This window comes from Arachis hypogaea, chromosome 7 (genome assembly GCF_003086295.3).
Source record: "Arachis hypogaea cultivar Tifrunner chromosome 7, arahy.Tifrunner.gnm2.J5K5, whole genome shotgun sequence".
Taxonomy (NCBI): Eukaryota; Viridiplantae; Streptophyta; class Magnoliopsida; order Fabales; family Fabaceae; genus Arachis; species Arachis hypogaea.
The window spans coordinates 46,808,689-46,830,789 of record NC_092042.1 but is presented as its reverse complement, the minus strand read 5'-3'; the positions used below and the strand labels follow the sequence as shown (position 1 = coordinate 46,830,789).

At 37.2% G+C, this 22,101-nt stretch overlaps 1 non-coding gene across 1 annotated transcript; it reads right to left on the bottom strand.

Moving 5' to 3' along the window:
• Positions 1 to 1,865: 1,865 nt before the first annotated feature.
• On the bottom strand, positions 1,866 to 1,973 carry LOC112704658 (small nucleolar RNA R71). Its single transcript, XR_003155272.1, has one exon. It is a non-coding gene; the product is annotated as a small nucleolar RNA R71 (small nucleolar RNA).
• Between the last annotated feature and the right edge of the window lie 20,128 nt (positions 1,974 to 22,101).

Genomic DNA, 22,101 nt, shown 5'->3' with positions numbered 1-22,101 from the left:
TTGAATGTAATATCCTGCTGATGCTTGGCTAGCCATGTCTAATCTTTTTAGACTAAAGCTTTATACTAACATTGCATGATTCCTGGAATTTCTTATTAAAAATTTTGGATCTCTTTATTTTCTTTTCCATATAATTTTCGAAAAAGCACAAAAAAATTATAAAATATTAAAACCAAAAATAATTTTATGTTTCTTGTTTGAGTCTAGTGTCTAATTTTAAGTTTGGTGTCAATTGCATGTCTTTAGTCATCTAATTTTTAAAAATCACATGCATTATGTTCTTCATTGATCTTCAAGTTGTTCTTGATGATTTCCTTGCTCTGATCTTTAAATTCTCTTGTCTTGAGTGTTTTGTTGTTTCTCATATGCATTCTCAATTTGTTAGTGTCAATAGTATACAAACTTCTAAGTTTGGTGTCTTGCATGCATTGCTTGTTTGATTTTAGTTTTCCATGTTTAGTTGCATTTTGATTGTTCATTAAAAATCCAAAAAAAAATTTAAAGTGTGTCTTTCCAAGTCAATAATACAGAGAATTGAAGATTCAGAACATACAGCAGAGGAATTACACAGAAAAAGCTGGGCGTTCAAAACGCCCAGTAAAGAAGGAAAACTGGCGTTTAAACGCCAGCCAGGGTACCTGGCTGGGCGTTTAACGCCCAAAAGGGTAGCATTTTCGGCGTTAAACGCCAGAATGGATACCATTCTGGGCGTTTAACGCCAGGATGGCACAAGAGGGAAGATTTTGTTTTTAATTCAAATTTTTTTCAAGTTTCCATAATTTTTCAAAATCAAATCTTTTTCAAATCATATCTTTCAATCATATATTTTCAAAATCAATTTCTTTCATTTTTCAAAAATACTTGCTAACAATTAATGATTTGGTTCAACATTTCAAGTATGTTGCCTTTTCTGTTGAGAAAGGTTTAATGTCTGAATCATATCTTTTAAATTTCTTGTTAGCCAAGTCATTAATTTTAAAAATCAAATCTTTTTTTTTAAAATTGTTTTTCAATCATATCTTTTTAATCACATATTTTTCAAAATAGTTTTCAATCATATCTTTTTTATTTCTAATTTCAAAATCTTTTTCAAAATCACTTTATTTCTTTCCCAACTTTAATTTTCGAAAATCATCAATCAAATTTTCAAAATTTCTTTTAAAATCTTTTTAATTTATTTTCGAAAATTCTTCCCCTCTTCTCACATCCCTCTATTTAAGGACTAACACTTCTCCATTATCAACAATTCGAATTTTATCTCTCTTGATAAGTTCGAATTCTTCTCTTTCTACCCCATCCTTCTATTTTTCTTTTCCTCTGACACCTCAAGGAATCTCTATACTGTGACATAGAGGATTCCATATTTTCTTATTCTCTTCTCTTTCATATGAGCAGGAGCAAAGACAAAAGCATTCTTGTTGAGGCTGACCCTAAACCTAAAAGGACCTTAAAGCGAAAGCTAAGAGAAGCTAAAGCGCTACTCTCTGTAGAGGACCTAACAGAAATCTTCAAACTAGAAGAAGATATGGCAGCCGAAAATAACAACAATGCCAATAATGCAAGGAAGGTGCTGGGTGACTTTACTGCACCTACTTCCGACTTCTATGGGAGAAGCATCTCTATCCCCGCCATTGGAGCAAACAACTTTGAGTTTAAGCCTCAATTAGTTTCTCTAATGCAACAGAACTGCAAGTTTCATGACCAATGGGGTTGACCCTGAGGTCTACAGACTTATGCTATTCCCTTTTGCTGTAAGAGACAGAGCTAGGATATGGTTGGACTCACAACCTAAAGAAAGCCTGAACTCTTGGGAAAAGCTAGTCAATGCCTTCTTGGCAAAGTTCTTTCCACCTCAAAAATTGAGTAAGCTTAGAGTGGAAGTCCAAACCTTCAGACAGAAGGAAGGTGAATCCCTCTATGAAGCTTGGGAAAGATACAAACAATTAATCAGAAAGTGTCCTTCTGACATGCTTTCTGAATGGAGCATCATAAGTATCTTCTATGATGGTCTGTCTGAACTGTCCAAGATGTCATTGGATAGCTCTGTTGGAGGATCTCTTCATCTGAAGAAGACGCCTGCAGAAGCTCAAGAACTCATTGAAATGGTTGCAAATAACCAATTCATGTACACTTCTGAAAGGAATCCTGTGAACAATGGGACGAATCAAAAGAAAGGAGTTCTTGAGATTGATACTCTGAATGCCATATTGGCTCAGAACAAAATATTGACTCAGCAAGTCAATATGATTTCTCAAAGTCTGTCTGGAATGCAAGCTGCACCAGGCAGTACTAAGGACGCTTCATCTGAAGAAGAAGCTTATGATCCTGAGAACCCATCAATGGAAGAGGTGAATTACATGGGAGAACCCTATGGAAACACCTATAATCCTTCATGGAGAAATCATCCAAATCTCTCATGGAAGGATCAAGAGAGACCTCAACAAGGTTTCAACAACAATAATGGTGGAAGAAACAGGTTTAGCAATGGCAAGCCTTTTCCATCATCTTCTCAGAAATAGACAGAGAATTCTAAGCAGAGCCACTCTGACTTAGCAACCATTGTCTCTGATCTAATCAAAACCACTCAAAGTTTCATGACTGAAACAAGGTCCTCCATTAGAAACTTGGAGGCACAAGTGGGTCAGCTGAGTAAGAAAGTTACTGAACTCCCTCCTAGTACTCTTCCAAGCAATACAGAAGAGAATCCAAAAGGAGAGTGTAAGGCCATCAACATGGCCGAATTTGGAGAGGAGGAAGAGGCAGTGATCGCCACTGAGGAAGACCTCAATGGACGTCCACTGGCCTCCAATGAGTTCCCTAATGAGGAACCATGGGAATCCGAGGCTCACACTGAGACCATAGAGATTCCATTCGATTTACTTCTGCCATTCATGAGCTCTGATGAGTATTCTTCCTCTTAAGAGGATGAAGATGTCACTGAAGAGCAAGTTGCTAAGTACCTTGGAGTAATCATGAAGCTAAATGACAAGTTATTTGATAATGAGACTTGGGAGGACGAACCCCCTTTGCTCACCAAAAAACTGGATGACTTGACTAGGCAGAGATTACCTCAAAAGAGACAGGACCCTGGAAAGTTCTCAATACCTTGCATAGTAGGCACCATGACCTTCAAGAAGGCTCTGTGTGACCTAGGGTCAAGCATAAACCTCATGCCTCTCTCTGTAATGGAGAAGCTAGGATCTTTGAGGTACAAGCTGCAAGAATCTCACTAGAGATGGCAGGCAATTCAAGAAAACAAGCTTATGGACTTGTAGAGGATGTTCTGGTAAAGATTGAAGACCATTACATCCTTGCTAATTTCATAGTCCTAGAGACTGGGAAGTGCATGGATGAACCCATCATCCTTGGCAGACCCTTCCTAGGCACAGCAAAGGCTGTGATTGATGTTGACAGAGGAGAATTGATCATTCAAGTGAATGAAGAATTCTTTGTGTTTAAGGCTCAAGGATATCCCTCTATAACCATGGAGAGGAAGCATGAAGAGCTTCTCTCAAAACAAAGTCAAACAGAGCCCCCACAGTCAAACTCTAAGTTTGGTGTTGGGAGGCCACAACCAAATTCTAAGTTTGGTGTTGAACCTCCACATTCAAACTCTAAGTTTGGTGTTGGGAGGTTCCAACATTACTCTGAACATCTGTGAGGCTCCACGAGGGCCCACTGTCAAGCTACTGACATTAAAGAAGCGCTTGTTGGGAGGTAACCCAATGTTATATTTATCTATTTCCTTTTGTTATTTTATGTTTTCTGTAGGTTGATGATCATGTGAAGTCACAAAATCAATTGAAAAAGAAAAAATAGAATGAAAAACAGAAAAAAATAGCACACCCTGGAGGAAAACTTGCTGGCGTTTAAACGGCAGTGAAGACAGCAAAATGGGCGTTTAACGCCCAATCTGGTACCATTCTGGGCATTTAACGCCAGAAAGGGGCACCAGACTGGCGTTTAACACCAGGAATGGGCAAGAAGCTGGCGTTAAACGCTAGAAAGGGGTAGCGGCCCGGCGTTTAACGCCAGGATTGGCAGAAAGGGCGTTTCTACAAGCAACTTGGTGCAGGGATGAGCTATCCTTGACACCTTAGGATCTGTGGACCCTATAGGATCCCCACCTACCTCACCACTCTCTCTCTTCTTCACCTATTCACCAATCACCTCAATACCTCTTCCCCAAAAACCCCTCACCTATCAAATCCCACCATTCTCTTCACCACTCACATCCATCCTTCATAAAACCCCACCTATCTCACCATCCAAATTCAAACCACTTTTCCTCCCAAACCCACCCATAATGGCCGAACCCTACCCCCATCTCCACCCCTATATAAACCCTTCTTCACTCCTTCATTTTCACACAACCTAAACAATACTTCTCCCCCTTGGCCGAACCACAAAGCCCCCTCCATCTCCTCAATTTTCTTCTTCTTCTACTCCTTTCTTTCTTCTTTTGCTCGAGGACGAGCAAACCTTCTAAGTTTGGTGTGGTAAAAGCGTTGCTTTTTGTTAACCATTTATGGCACCTAAGGCCGGAGAAACCTCTAGAAAGAGGAAAAGGGAAGGAAAAAGCTTCCACCTCCGAGTCATGGGAGATGGAGAGATTCATCTCAAGGGTGTATCAAGGCCATTTCTATGACGTTGTGGCCATGAAGAAGGTGATCCCCGAGGTCCCTTTCAAACTCAAAAAGAGTGAATATCCGGAGATCCGACATGAGATCCAAAGAAGAGGTTGGGAAGTTCTTACCAACCCCATTCAACAAGTCAGAATCTTAATGGTTCAAGAGTTCTATGCCAATGCATGGATCACCAAGAACCATGATCAAAGTGTGAACCCGGACCCAAAGAATTGGCTTACAACGGTTCGGGGGAAATGCTTAGATTTTAGTCCGAAAAATGTAAGGTTGGTATTCAACTTGCCCATGATGCAAGGAGATGAACACCCCTACACTAGAAGGGTCAACTTTGATTAAAGGTTGGACCAAGTCCTCATAGACATTTGTGAAGAGGGCGCTCAATGGAAGAGAGATTCAAGATGGAAGTCAGTTCAACTGAGAAGGCATGACCTCAACCCCGTGGCTAGGGGATGGTTGGAGTTTATCCAACGCTCAATCATTCCGACTAGCAACCGGTCCGAAGTTACTATAGACCGGGCTATCATGATTCATAGCATCATGATTGGAGAGGAAGTAGAAGTTCATGAGGTTATATCCTAAGAACTTTATAAGGTGGCGGATAAGTCCTCTACCTTGGCAAGGTTAGCCTTCCCTCATCTCATTTGTCACCTCTGTAATTCAGTTGGAATTAACATAGAGGGAGACATCCTCATTGATGAGGACAAGCCCATCACTAAGAAGATGATGGAGCAAACAAGAGACCCCACTCATGGACATGAGGAGATCCCTCATCATGAAATCACGGAGATGCCTCAAGGGATGCACTTTCCTCCATAAAACTATTGGGAGCAAATCAACACCTCCCTAGGAGAATTGAGTTCCAACATGGGACAACTAAGGGTGGAGCACCAAGAACATTCCATCCTCCTCCATGAGATTAAAGAAGATCAAAGAATCATGAGAGAGGAGCAACAAAGACAAGGAAGAGACACTGAGGAGCTCAAGCACTCCATAAGATCTTCAAGAGGAAGAACAAGCTGCCATCACTAAGGTGGATCCATTCTTTAATCTCCTTGTTCTTTATTTTCCTGTTTTTCGAAAATTATGCTTTATGTTTATCTATGTTTGTGTCTTATTACATGATCATTAGTGTCTTATTGTCTATGCCTTAAAGTTATGAATGTCCTATGAATCCATCACCTTTCTTAAATGAAAAATGTTCTTAATTGAAAAAAAGAAGAATTGCATGAATTTCAAATTTTATAACAGATTAATTATTTTGATGTGGTGGCAATAATTTTGATTTCTGAATGTATGCTTGAACAGTGCATATGTCTTTTGAATTTGTTGTTCATGAATGTTAAAATTGTTGGCTCTTGAAAGAGTGATGGAAAAGGAGAAATGTTACTGAGGATATGAAAAATCATCAAATTGATTCTTGAAGCAAGAAAAAGCAGTGAAAAGCTTGCAAAAAAAAGGGAGTATATGCGAAAAAAAAAGAGAGAAAGAAAAAGAAAGAGCAAGCAGAAAAAGCCAATAGACCTTTAAACCAAAAGGCAAGGGTAAAAATAAAAAGGATCCAAGGCTTTGAGCATCAGTGGATAGGAGGGCCCACAGGAATAATATCCTGGCCTAAGCGGCTAAACCAAGCTGTCCCTAACCATGTGCTTGTGGCGTGAAGGTGTCAAGTGAAAACTTGAGACTGAGCGGTTAAAGTCATGATCCGAAGCAAAAAGAGTGTGCTTAAGAACCCTGGACACCTCTAATTGGGACTCTAGCAAAGCTGAGTCACAATCTAAAAAGGTTCACCCAGTTATGTGTCTGTGGCATGGATGTATCCGGTGGTAATACTGAAAAACAGAGTGTTTTGGGCCACGGCCAAGACTCATAAAAGAACTATGTTCAAGAATCATCATACTTAACTAGGAGAATCAATAATACTATCTGGATTCTAAGTTCCTATAGAAGCCAATCATTCTGAACTTCAAAGGATAAAGTGAGATGCCAAAACTGTTCAGAGGCAAAAAGCTAAAAGCCCCGCTCATCTAATTAATACTGATCTTCATAGATGTTTTTGGAATTCATTTTATATTCTCTTCTTTTTATCCTATCTGATTTTCAGTTGCTTGGGGACAAGCAACAATTTAAGTTTGGTGTTGTGTTGAGCGGATAATTTATACGCTTTTTGGCATTGTTTTTAGTATGTTTTTAGTATGTTTTAGTTAGTTTTTATTATATTTTTATTAGTTTTTATTTAAAATTCACTTTTCTGGACTTTACTATGAGTTTGTGTGTTTTTATGTGATTTCAGGTACTTTCTGGCTGAAATTGAGGGACCTGAGCAAAAATCTGATTCAAAGGCTAAAAAGGACTACAGATGTTGTTGGATTCTGACCTCCCTGCACTCGAAGTGAATTTTCTGGAGCTACAAAGGCCCAATTGGCGCGTTCTCAATTGAGTTGGAAAGTAGACATTCTGGGCTTTCCAGCAATATATAATAGTCCATACTTTGACCGAGATTTGATGGCCCAAACCGGCGTTCCAAATCAGCTCAAGACTGCCCGGCATTTAACGCCGGAACTGGCACAGAAGTGGGAGTTAAATGACCAAACTGGCACAAAAGCTGGTGTTTAACTCCAAGAAAAGTCTCTACATATAGAAGCTTCAATGCTCAGTCCAAGCACACACCAAGTGGGCCCGGAAGTGGATTTTTACGTCATTTACTCATATTTGTAAACCCTAAGCTACTAGTTCTCTATAAATAGGACCTTTTGCTATTGTATTTTCATCTTTGGATCAATTTAGATCTTAGGATCATCTTGGGACGTCTAGTTCTTAGATCATGGGGGCTGGCCTCTCGGCCGTGCCTAGACCTTGTTCTTATGTATTTTCAACGGTGGAGTTTCTACACACCATAGATTAAGGTGTGGAGCTCTGCTGTACCTCGAGTATTAATGCAATTACTATTGTTCTTCTATTCAATTCAGCTTATTCTTGTTCTAAGATATTTATTTGCACCCAAGAACATGATGAATGTGATGATTATGTGACGCTCATCATCATTCTCACTTATGAATGCGTGCCTGACAACCACTTCCGTTCTACATGCAAACAAGGATTGAGTGGATATCTCTTGGATTCCTTAATCAGAATTTTCGTGGTATAAGCTAGAATTAATGGCGGCATTCTTGAGAATCCGGAAGGTCTAAACCTTGTCTGTGGTATTCTGAGAAGGATTCAAGGATTGAATGACTGTGACGAGCTTCAAACTCGCGATTGTGGGGCGTTAGTGACAGACGCAAAAGAATCACTGGATTCTATTCCGACATGATCGAGAACCGACAGATGAATAGCCGTGCTGTGACAGAGCGCGTTGAACATTTTCACTGAGAGGACGGGACTGTAGCCATTGACAACGGTGATGCCCAACATACAGTTTGCCATGGAAAGGAATAAGAAGGATTGGATGAAGACAATAGGAAAGCAGAGAGACGGAAGGGACAAGGCATCTCCATACGCTTATCTGAAATTCTCACCAATGAATTACATAAGTATCTCTATCATTATTTTATGTTTTATTCATCTTTTAATTATCTATCCTCCATAACCATTTGAATCCGCCTGACTGAGATTTACAAGATGACCATAGCTTGCTTCATACCAACAATCTCCGTGGGATCGACCCTTACTCGCGTAAGGTTTATTACTTGGACGACCCAGTGCACTTGCTGGTTAGTTGTGTGAAGTTGTGATAAAGAGTTGAGATTGCAATTGAGCGTACCATGTTGATGGCGCCATTGATGATCACAATTTCGTGCACCAGTCCCCAGTTAGAGGTGTCCAGAGTTCTTAAAGCACACTCTTTTTGCTTTGGATCACGACTTGAACCACTCAGTCTCAAGCTTTTCACTTGGACCTGCATGCCACAAGCACATGGTTAGGGACAACTTGAATTAGCCGCTTAGGCCTGGATTTTATTTCCTTGGGCCCTCCTATCCATTGATGCTCAAAGCCTTGGATCCTTTTTACCCTTGCCTTTTGGTTTTAAGGGCTATTGGCTTTTTCTGCTTGCTTTTCTTTTCCTTTATATTTTTTTTCGCCACTCTTCTTTTTTTTCAAGCTTTTGCTTTTTCACTGCTTTTTCTTGCTTCAAGAATCAATCTCATGATTTTTCAGATTGTCAATAACATTTCTCTTTGTTCATCATTCTTTCAAGAGCCAACAATTTTAACATTCATACACAACAAGATAAAAAATATGCACTATTCAAGCATTCATTCAAAAAACAAAAAGTATTGTCACCACATCAATATAATTAAACTAAATTCAAGGATAATTTTGAAACTCATGTACTTCTTGTTCTTTTGAATTAGAAACATTTTTCATTTAAGATAGGTGAAGGATTCATGGAATTATTCATAGCCTTAAGACATAGTTACTAACTACTAATGATCATGTAATAAAGACACAAACATAGATAAACATATAACATAAAAAACGAAAAGCAGAAAAAAATTTAAGAACAAGGAATGAGTCCACCTTAGTGAGGGTGGCGCCTTCTTGAAGGATCATTGATGTCCTAGAGCTCTTCTATGTCTCTTCCTTGTCTTTGTTGCTCCTCCCTAGTGATTTTGGTGCTCCTAATAATTATGTGGAGGAAAATGTATCCCCTGAGGTATCTCAGGGATTTCTTGATGAGGGAATTCCTCATGTTCTCTTGATGTGCAGTCAAATGCTCTTCTACTGAGCTATGGACCCTTGAGATGAATCTCTCCATCTCCCATGACTTGGAGGTGGAAGCTTTTTGTCTTCCCTTTTCTCTTTTTTTTCTTTTTTTTTTTAGGTTTCTTTGGCCTTAGGTGTAGTATAATCACCAAGCATCCTCCTTGCATTGTTATTATTTTTGGCTGCCATTTCCTCTTCTTTTTCAAAAATTTCTGTAAAGTTTTCTCTGAATTATTGAATTTTAGTTTCTCTTGACTTCCTCTTCAGAGTCCTTTCAGGTTCAGGATCTGCTTCAATAAGAATGTTCTTGTCCTTGCTCTTGCTCATATGAAAAAGAAGGGAACAGAAAATAATAATAGGGATCCTCTTTGTCCAGATATAGAGGTTCCTTTATGTGAGTAGAAAAGAAGAAGAATAGGAAGGAGAAGAGGAAAATTCGAACTCAAATTTTAGGATGAAGAGAAGTATTAATAAATAAATAAAATAAATAGAAAGAGGTGAGAGGGATAGATATTCGAAAAATAAATTTTGAAAAAGGGATAGTAATTTTCGAAAATTAAAATGAAATAAAATTAAAATTAAAATTTGAAATAATTAGTTAATTAGAAGAATTTTGAAAAAGAGGAAAGTACTTTTCAAAAATTAGAGAGAGAAAATTAGTTAGGTGATTTTGAAAAAGATAAAAGATAAAACAAACAAATAAATCAATTAGTTAGTTGAAAAAGATTTGAAAATTAATTTTGAAAAGATAAGAAGTTAGAAAAGATTTTTGAAATTAAAGTTTGAAAAAGATATGATATGAAAAGATATCATTAAAAAGATATGATTTTGAAAAGATAAAATTGAAAAGATATTTTTGAAAAGATATGATTTTAAAAGATATGGTTTTAAAAAGATATGATTGAAATTAGTTTTGAAAAAGATTTGAATTTTAAAATCACAATTAATGACTTGACTCACAAGAAATCACAAGATATGATTCTAGAACTTAAAGTTTGAATCTTTCTTAACAAGAAAGTAACAAACTTGAAATTTTTGAATCAAAACATTAATTGTTGATGATATTTTCGAAAATATGATGTAGAGATAAGAAAAAGATTTTGAAAAAGATTTTTGAAATTTTGGAATATGATAAAAAAATGGAAAAGATATGATTTTTGAAAAATATTTTAAAAAGAGAAGATTTAAAAAGATAAGATATTTTTTTAATTTTTGAATTTTTTATGATAAGAGAGAAAAACACTAAAAATACTCAATGCATGAAAATTTTGGATCAAAACACATGATGCATGAAAGAACACTATGAATGTCAAGATGAACACCACGAACACTTTGAAGATCATGATGAATATCAAGAACATATTTTTGAAAAATTTTCAATGTAAAGAAAACATGCAAGACACCAAACTTAGAAATCTTTCATGTTTAGACACTATGAATGCAAAAATGCACATGAAAAACACCATACAACACAAAACAAGAAAATATGAATATCAAATAAGAAAGTTCATCAAGAACAACTTGAAGATCATGATGAATGCAATTTTCAAAAAATGCATGATGAATATGCAATTGACACCAAACTTAAAACTTGACACAAGACTCTAACAAGAAACATAAAATATTTTTTATTTTTATGATTTTCTAATTTTTTTGTATTTTATTTTTATATTTTTTTGAAAACATATAGGAAAAATAAAATAAAAAATTCTAAATTTTTAATATGAATTCCAGGAATCATACAATGTTTGTCTAAAGCTCCGGTCCAAGAATTAGACATGGCTTAATAGCCAGCCAAGCTTTATGTGAAAGCTCCGGTCCAAAACACTAGACATGGCCAATAGCCAGCCAAGCTTTAGCATACAACTAATATTCCAATTAACTTGCCTCTATGAAGATGGTTTTAAAGCCTCAGTCCAAAAGAATTTAGACATGGCTTTACAGCCAGCCAGGCTTCAACATGCTTCATGAAACTCTAGAATTCATTCTTAAAAATTTTGAAGAACATGATAAGTAATATATTTTTTTTTTCGAAAATTAAGAACAATAAAACAAAATAAAATAAAATAAAATTACCCAATCTGAGCAACAAGATGAGGCGTCAGTTGTCCATACTCGAACAATCCCCGGCAACGGCGCCAAAAACTTGGTGCACGAAATTGTAATGCCAATATCAAAATCAAGATTTCTTACAACTTCGCACAACTAACCAGCAAGTGCACTGGGTCGTCCAAGTAATACCTTACGTGAGTAAGGGTCGAATCCCACGGAGATTGTTGGCTTGAAGCAAGCTATGATTATTTTATTATTCTTAGTCAGGATATCAATTATAATTATCAGTTTGAATTACGAAAAATAAAAGAGCATAAAATAAATAATTGTTACTTAATAATGGAGAATATGTTGGAGTTTTGGAGATGCTTTGTCCTTTGAATCTCTGCAACATACTGCTTTCTTACTTTCAAAATTTGCAAGGCTCCTTCCATGGCAAGCTATATGTAGGGTGTCACCGTTGTCAAAGGCTACTTTCTATCCTCTCAGTGAAAACGGTCCAAATGCTCTGTCACAGCACGGCTAATCAGCTGTTGGTTCTCGATCATGTCGGAATAGAATCCATTGATTCTTTTACGTTTGTCATCACGCCCAACACTCGCGAGTTTGAAGCTCGTCACAGTCATCCAATCCCAGAATCCTACTCGGAATACCACAGACAAGGTTTAGACTTTCCGGATTCTCATGAATGCCGCCATCAATTCCAGCTTATACCACGAAGATTCTGATTAAGGAATCTAAGAGATACTCATTCAATTTGATGTAGAATGGAAGTGGTTGTCAGGCATACGTTCATGGGGTGAGGAAGGTGATGAATGTCACGGATCATCACCTCCTTCATAGTGAAGCGCGAATGAACATCTTAGATAGGAACAAGCATATTTGAATGAGAAACAGAAATAATTGCATTAATTCATCGAGACGCTGCAGAGCTCTTCACTCCCAACAATGGGGTTTAGAGACTCATGCCATCAAAGAGTATAAAATTCAGATCTAAAAATTTCATGAGATACAAAATAAGTCTCTAAAAGTTGTTTAAATACTAAACTAGTAACCTAGGTTTACAGAGAATGAGTAAACTAAGATGGATAGTGCAGAAATCCACTTCTGGGGCCCACTTGGTGTGTGCTGCGCTGAGACTTAAGCTTCTCACGTGCCTGGACTATTTTTGGAGTTGAACGCCAAGTTGTAACGTGTTTCTGGCGTTCAACTCTGGTTCGTGATGTGTTTTTGGCGCTGGACGCCAGACTGCAACATGGAACTGGCGTTAAACGCCAGTTTACGTCATCTATCTTCGCGCAAAATATGGACTATTATATATTGCTGGAAAGCCCTGGATGTTTACTTTCCAATCCAATTGAGAGTGCGCCAATTATACTTCTGTAGCTCCAAAAAATTCATTCCGAGTGCAGGGAGGTCAGAATCCAACATCATCAGCAGTCCTTTTTCAGCCTAAATCAGATTTTTGCTCAGCTCCCTCAATTTAAGCCAGAAAATACCTAAAATCATAGAAAAACACACAAACTCATAGTAAAGTCTAGAAATATGATTTTTGCTTAAAAACTAATAAAATTTTATTAAAAACTAATAAAAACATGCTAAAATCTACATGAAATTACCCCCAAAAAGCGTATAAAATATCCGCTCATCAGTTGGGTGATAATGTGTTTGAATATTTGGGAATGAGGAACTATTAGTCTTTTGGTTAACATAATTTATGAATTGATGAGTTTGAAGTTGGATTGATGGATTATGTGGGAATTGCGAATTGTGGATTTTTTGATTGTTTGAGAACCTTTTATTTGATACTTGTTGAGAAAAGGTAGATGAATTGTTGAGAAAGAAGGAACTCGTAAGGGTGGCTAAGTCTGAGTTTTAGGGGAGGTGCTGCTGAAATTTTTATAAAATTGAGGTTTTGTTTGAAAATTTTTGGATTTGGGAAACTGTGTTATTTGATTTATTAAGAACAGAATAAATTATATTTCGATTTTGATTTATTTAAGAAAAAGGATTTTGTTATAAAGTTGATTTGAAGATGAAAAGAGTTATGGTTTGGGCTTGAAATAAAGGATTACCTTTTAAGAGATTGGTGAATTTATAACATTTGAGTTGGAATAGTAAAGAGAAAAATGATTTTTGAGTCTTTGGGAATTTAGCGAACTTGAGAAAGAGTTACTGAACAAGAGTGTGAAACTGATAATTGGTTAAATTTGGAAAGTTTCCACGAACTGAATGATCATTGATCTTGGGGAAACCTGTAAATTGTTATTTGTTTTATATGCGGGAAAACCCACGAACTGATAATCATTGATTACGGGAATAACCCACGAAATGTTGTATGTTGATCTCGGGTATAACCCAAGAACTGAGGATCGTTGTTTGCTGTGTATTGATCTCGGGTGTAACCCATGAACTGAGGATCTCTATTTTGTTGTGTATTGATCTCGGGGAAACCCACGAACTGAGGATCTCTGTTTTGTTGTATGTTGATCTCGGGGAAACCCACTAACTGAGGATCTCTGTTTTGTTTGTGTGTTGATCCCAGGGACACCCACGAACTGAGGATCATTGTTTCCCCTTGTGCGTATATTATGGGGTCGAGCTTTGCGCCGACTGCTGGTAGTCACGAAGGAGTGGTATTCTTACCACCGACATGTATGCATTAAGAACACAAAGGGAAACCATATCTGGGACTTGTTCCTAGGTAATGTCGGGTTGCAGGGTGTAAACCGACACTTGAGCTCATGGTCTACTTAGGACAGACATGCATCATAATGTTTGCGCATTTGCATTTGGTTGTGTTTGCTTGTATTGGCTCTCTGTGATTGTGTTGTTTGTCTTATTGTGACCTGTTTGTGTGTTGAATTGAGTCCCTTACTTGTGCTAGTAGTTTGTGAATGTATTGAGATGATGAATAACTGTTCTTGTGGCTGAGAATGAATTTTGTGGCTGAGAGATATTTAATATGACAAGTTTTGTGGTTGAGATCTATTTTGGCTTTAGAAATTTAAAGAAAGTAATTAACTATCTAAAATAAGATTAAAAAGTATTTGCAAGTGTTTGACAAAAATGGTCTTATTAAGTAAATTATTTGCATGTTAACCATTACTTTTACAGTATTACCATTTCCTACTGAGAACGTGTGGTTTGTTCTCACCCCAAAATCTTCCACTCTTTCAGTGACACAGGTTCGAAGACTTAGTTTGAAGCTACGGACAATTGTTGGACTATATTTATGAGTTAAGTTATTTTCATAGAGTTCCCTCGCCCTTGTTACTTTAGTTTTTACAGAGGGATAGGAGTTGTACCTGAGTTTCATTTGAATTTTTTTGTATAATATTTATTATTATTAATAACTATGTGATTATTATTGCTTGTTGATCTTTGACATGATTTTAATAAACAAAAACAAAATTTTCTGATTTTTTATTAAAAACTGAAACGCGATATCGAACTAAAGGCTCAATATTAAATAGTTAATAAAGAAAACAGGTTAATGACGCCTTACTTTTAGTACGATCATGACGTACTGGAAGTTGGGTCGTTACATGACTTGTCCTGCTCTGCCTGATCAAATAGCACCATTGGGTAAGCCAACTAGCGTTCCTTCCTTTGGTCCCCATCAGGGTGTTGCTCCTCCTCGTTTGAGAACTACGCCTCCTAATTCAGATCTTCCTCTGAATCCTCTTCCTCCTCTTGAACCTCCGTTGAACTATTAACATTCTCATTCTCAATAATGGGTCTATTAGCATATATCAGTGCAAGAGCTTCACCTAATGGTCTATACTGGGTGAGCAACTGATCCACAGGGTGTTGGTGCGAAATTTACAACCACAAACTAACCGTCAAGTGCACCGGATCATACCAAGTAGTACCTCAAGTGAATGAGGGTCGATCCCACGAGGATTGATAGACTAAGCAACAATGGTTAAGTGATTTACTTAGTTAGACAAACAAAAAATGGTGTTTGAGAGTTCAAAAAAGCATTAAACAGGAAACTCAGAATATCAGAAGACATGCAATAAATAAGTTGGGAATAAAATATGGAGAAAGCAGTTAAAGCTTCAAAGTTGTTTGACTTTTCTTATTAATTTATTTTAATCATGCAAGATTTAATTCCTGGCAAACTATATATGACTAAACCCTAATTCCTAAGACCTTTTTAGTCTCCTCTAAAATTCATCAACCGCCAATTCCTTGGTCAATTAATTCCAATTAGAGGGTGAAATTCAATTCTAGTTATATGCCAAAGAAATCCTAATTACCCAAATATAAGAGGATTATATGTCACGTATCCCGTTAAATATAGATAATTAGAAATTTAGGAGAATATGTTTTCAAGTTGTTGTTCAAGTAAAGAGCTTTTCCAAGTTATACAAGAACTCAATTAGAAAGAGGGTCATACTTCCGTTCCACCCAATTTCATAAAATAACGAAAGAAAACAATTCTTGAAATATAAATCAGTACATAAATTAAAATAGAAAAAACAAGCAACAGAATCAATCCATACAATAGACAGAACTCCTAACCTTAACAGTGGAGGTTTTGTTGCTCATGAAAAAGAGTGAAAACTAGGATTCTAGTAAACTCTAAATTTTGAATGAGGTGGAATCATCCCCAGAAGAAAAGTTTCTTCTCTTTATATATAATCCTCATTAATTTAAAATAATCTATTTTTTAAATTAAAATAATATCTTTTCCTATTTTAAAATAAAATAAAATTTAAATTAGAATTAATTAAATAATCCGTGCGAGCCTTGTACGTGTGGGGGACCACTTCTTTTTAATCATGGTTGGCGCCTAACTTGAGGAGAGCTGCGCCTTACTTGAGGTGGGCAGCAAGGAGTGGCATGGAGTGCTTGAGTGCTGCGCCTTACTTGAGGAAAGCTGTGCCTAAACTTGAAGAATCTAGACCAATGTTGTGTGTTATTGTTGTGCCTTGCGCCTAACTTGAAATTTCTCAAGTTAGGCGCAGCCTTGGCAGACTTGGTGGAGAAGAAGTATAGACTATTATATGTTGTTGAAAAGCTTTGGAAGTTATCTTTCCAACGCCACTAAAATCACGTCCATTAGACATCTGTAGGTCGCGATATTTAGGTTTGAGTGCAGAGAGGTTAGGGTTAATAGCATTATTCGCCTTCTTCTCTTTTTCTGCAAAAACTCCATCAAATCCAAACGAATGCTACCTAAAATAAATAGAATTGCACACGACTCAAAGTAGCATCCATAGTCGCTAAAAGATAATTAATTCTTGATTAAACTCAACAAATTAAATGCAAATTCACTAGGAAAAAATAGGAAAGATTCTCACGCATCAGGTGTATTGGAGGCTCTGGCTCCAGTGGAACATCCAAAATGGGTGGAGGCTCAAGAACATACATGTCATCCAGATCAGGTTCAGGAACTACCTGATTAAGTGATTGTGAAAAAAAGGGTGCATTGTTCGTCCTAGATATAACCAAGTCAAAGAGAACTCATATGACATGTCAGGGTCAAAATTCAAGCTAAGTAGGTGGTGCTTGAATGGCCTGTCGTGCAGTATGTACAACTTAAAATGAGGCTCGCCTAAAATCAAATAACTCTCCAGATCTGGATCCTCATACACAAAAGTATCAGGTAGCTCATAGAACAGAACTCCTGTCTCCATTTGCGAGGAAAGGAAAGGAAGGGGTGAGAACTTGAGGTTCCTAGCAGGGTTTCATACGTACGAGGTTGCATCGTTCGATAAGAAAAATTCGTAGTTAGACACATTAATTACTCATTTTCCTTTTTAGTCTTCTTTCATTCCATTATTCCGTTACTCTAATCAATTACTAATCACATACACTCATGATCACAAAAATCAACATCAATATATTCAAAGACATGCATATATTTCATAAGCAAGGAATATACGCTGCAAACAAGTTTGATGCATGTTGATAAGCGGATAATTTATACGCTTTTTAGCATTATTTTTAGATAGTTTTTAGTATAATCTAGCTACTTTTAGGGATGTTTTCATTAGTTTTTATGCTAAATTCACATTTTTAGACTTTACTATGAGTTTGTGTGTTTTTCTGTGATTTCAGGTAATTTCTGGCTGAAATTGAGGGATCTGAGTAAAACTCTGATAAAAGGCTGACAAAGGACTGCTGATGCTGTTGGATTCTGACCTCCTTGTACTCGAAATGGATTTTCTGGAGCTACAGAACTCCAAATGGTGCGCTCTCAATGGCGTTGAAAAGTAGGCATCCAGAGCTTTCCAGCATTATATAATACTCCATACTTTATTCGTGATTAGATGACGTAAACTGGCGTTCAACGCCAGTTCCATGCTGCATTCTGGAGTCAAACGCCAGAAACACGTCATGAATCAAAGTTGAACGCCAAAAACATGTTACAACATGGTGTTCAACTCCAAGTTAAGCCTCAGCTCGTGTAAAGATCAAACTCAGCCCAAGCACACACCAAGTGGGCCCCGGAAGTGGATTTATGCATCAATTACTTACTTTTGTAAACCCTAGTAGCTAGTTTAGTATAAATAGAACTTTTTACTAGTGTATTAGATGTCTTTGATTGTATTCTTTGATCTTTTGATCACGTTTGGGGGCTGGCCATTCGGCCATGCCTGGACCTTCATCACTTATGTATTTTTAATGGTGGAGTTTCTACACACCATAGATTAAGGGTGTGGAGCTCTGCTGTACCTCAAGTTTTAATGCAATTACTACTATTTTCTATTCAATTCAGCTATTCCTGTTCTAAGATATTCGTTGCACTTCAACATGATGAATGTGATGATCCGTGACACTCATCATCATTCTCACCTATGAACGCGTGACTGATAACCACTTTCGTTCTACCTCAGACCGGGCGCATATCTCTTGGATTCCTTAATCAGAATCTTCGTGGTATAAGCTAGATTGATGGCGGCATTCATGAGAATCCAGAAAGTCTAAACCTTGTCTGTGGTATTCCGAGTAGGATTCAGGGATTGAATGACTGTGATGAGATTCCAACTCGCGATTGTTGGGCGTGATGACAAACGCAAAAGAATCAAGGGATTCTATTCCAACATGATCGAGAACCGACAGATGATTAGCCGTGCCGTGACAGAGCATTTGGACCTTTTTCACTGAGAGGATGGGATGTAGCCATTGACAACGGTGATGCCCTACATACAGCTTGCCATGGAAAGGAATAAGAAGGATTGAAGGAAGGCAGTAGGAAAGCAGAGATCCAACAGGGACAAACATCTCCATACACTTATCTGAAATTTCCACCATTGAATTACATGAGTAACGCTATCTTTATTTTCTGCTTTATTTACTATTCGAAAACTCCATAACATTTACTATCCGCCTAACTGAGATTTACAAGATGACTATAGCTTGCTTCGTACCAACAATCTTCGTGGGATCGACCCTTACTCATGTAAGGTATTACTTGGATGACCCAGTGCACTTGCTGGTTAGTTGTGCGGAGTTGTGACTAAGTGTGATTCATATTTGAGAGCGCTACCAAGTTATTGGAGCCATTGTTGATGATCACAATTTCGTGCATCAAGTTTTTGGCGCCGTAGCCGGGGATTGTTCGAGTTTGGACAACTGACGGTTCATCTTGTTGCTCAGATTAGGTAATTTTTTTTATTTTCTTTTCAAAAAGTTTTGAAAAATATTTTTCAAAATTCTCCCTCTATTTTCGAAAAATCCTTCAGAGTTTTTAAGAATAAATTCTAGAGTTTCAAAATGGTATGCTGAATCTTGGCTGGCCATCAAGCTTTAGACTAACCTGGTATGATTCCTGGAATCTTGATTGAGGACTTTGGATTCATTAATTCCTTTTTTTCCTGTATGTTTTCGAAAAATATATACAAAACTCCAAAAAAATCATAAAATCATAAAAATAAAAAATTATTCTATGTTTCTTGTTTGAGTCTTGAGTCAATTTTTAAGTTTGGTGTCAATTGCATATTTTTATTTTTCTAAAAATTTTTCGAAAAATCCATGCATTCATAGTGTTCTTCATGATCTTCAAGTTGTTCTTGGTAAAGTCCTCTTGTTTGATCTTTAAATTTTCTTGTTTTGTGTTGTACGATGTTTTTCATATACATTTTTGCATTCATAGTGTCTAAGCATTAAAGATTTCTAAGTTTGGTGTCTTGCATGTTTTCTTTGCATCAAAATTTTTTCAAAAATATGTTCTGATGTTCATCATGATCTTTGGTGGACAAAATTGTGATCACTACAACTCCAATAATCCCCGGTAATGAATCCAAAAACTTGGTGTTAAATACCATGGCATAAACACAACTTCGCACAACTAACCAGCAAGTGTACTGGGTCGTCCAAGAAATAAACCTTACGCGAGTAAGGGTCGATCCCACAGAGATTGTTGGTATGAAGCAAGCTATGGTCACCTTGTAAATCTTAGTCAGGCAAACTCAAATAGTTATGGATGATGAATAAAACATAAAGATAAAGATAGAGATACTTATGCAATTCATTGGTGGGAATTTCAGATAAGCGTATGGAGATGCTGTGTTCCTTCCGTCTCTCTGCTTTCCTACTGTCTTCATCCAATCCTTCTTACTCCTTTCCATGGCAAGCTGTATGCAAGGGTTTCACCGTTGTCAGTGGCTACCTCCCATCCTCTCAGTGAAAATGTTCAACGCACCCTGTCACGGCACGGCTATTCATCTGTCGGTTCTCAATCAGGTTGGAATAGAATCCAGTGATTCTTTTGCGTCTATCACTAACGCCCAGCCTTCAGGAGTTTGAAGCTCGTCACAGTCATTCAATCATTGAATCCTACTGAGAATACCACAGACAAGGTTTAGACCTTCCGGATTCTCTTGAATGCCGCCATCAATTCTAGCTTATACCACGAAGATTCCGGTTAAAGAATCCAAGAGATATCCACCCAATCTAAGGTAGAACGGAGGTGGTTGTCAGGCACACGTTCATAGGTGAGAATGATGATGAGTGTCACGGATCATCACATTCATCAATTTGAAGAACAAGTGATATCTTAGAACAAGAACAAGCGGAATTGAATAAAAGAACAATAGTAATTGCATTAATACTCGAGGTACAGCAGAGCTCCACATCTTAATCTATGGTGTGTAGAAACTCCACCGTTGAAAATACATAAGAACAAGGTCTAGGCATGGCCGAATGGCCAGCCTCCCAATGATCTAAGATAGCATAAGAGTAAAGATAGCTACCAAGATGAAAATACAATAGCAAAAGGTCTTATTTATAAAGAACTAGTAGCCTAAGGTTTACAGAAATGAGTAAATGACAGAAAAATCCACTTCCGGGCCCACTTGGTGTGTGCTTGGGCTGAGCATTGAAGCATTTCGTGTAGAGACTCTTCTTGGAGTTAAACGCCAGCTTTTGTGCCAGTTTGGGCGTTTAACTCCCATTCTTGTGCCAGTTCCAGCGTTTAACGCTGGGAATTCTTGAGCTGATTTGGAACGCCGGTTTGGGCCATCAAATCTCGGGCAAAGTATTGACTATTATATATTGCTGGAAAGCCCAGGATGTCGACTTTCCAACGCCGTTGAGAGCGCGCCAATTGGGCTTCTGTAGCTCCAGAAAATCCACTTCGAGTGCAGGGAGGTCAGAATCCAACAGCATCTGCAGTCCTTTTTAGTCTCTGAATCAGATTTTTGCTCAGGTCCCTCAATTTCAGCCAGAAAATACCTGAAATCATAGAAAAACACACAAACTCATAGTAAAGTCCAGAAAAGTGAATTTTAACTAAAAACTAATAAAAATATACTAAAAACTAACTAGAACATACTAAAAACATACTAAAAACAATGCCAAAAAGCGTATAAATTATCCGCTCATCACAACACCAAACTTAAATTGTTGCTTGTCCTCAAGCAACTGAGAATCAAATAAGATAAAAAGAAGAGAATATACAATGAATTCCAAAAACATCTATGAAGATCAGTATTAATTAGATGAGCGGGGCTTTTAGCTTTTTGCCTCTGAACAGTTTTGGCATCTCACTCTATCCTTTGAAATTCAGAATGATTGGCTTCTTTAGGAACTCAGAATCCAGATAGTGTTATTGATTCTCCTAGTTGAGTATGATGATTCTTGAACACAGCTACTTATTGAGTCTTGGCCGTGGCCCAAAGCACTCTGTCTTCCAGTATTACCACCGGATACATACATGCCACTGACACATAATTGGGTGAACCTTTTCAGATTGTGACTCAGCTTTGCTAGAGTCCCCAATTAGAGGTGTCCAGGGTTCTTAAGCACACTCCTTTTTGCCTTGGATCAAACCTTTATTTTTTTTCTTTTCTCTTTTTTTTCTTTTTATTTTCTTTTCTTCCCTTTTTTTTCGTTTTTCTTCTTCTCTCTTTCTTTTTTTTTTGTATTCACTGCTTTTTCTTGCTTCAAGAATCATTTTTATGATTTTTCAGATCCTCAGTAACATGTCTCCTTTTTCATCATTCTTTCAAGAGCCAACATTCATGAACCACAAATTCAAAAGACATATGCACTGTTTAAGCATACATTCAGAAAACAAAAGTATTGCCACCACATCAAAATAATTAAACTGTTATAAAATTCAAAATTCATGCAATTCTTCTCTTTTTCAATTAAGAACATTTTTCAATCAAGAAAGGTGATGGATTCATAGGACATTCATAACTTTAAGGCATAGACACTAAGACACTAATGATCACAAGAC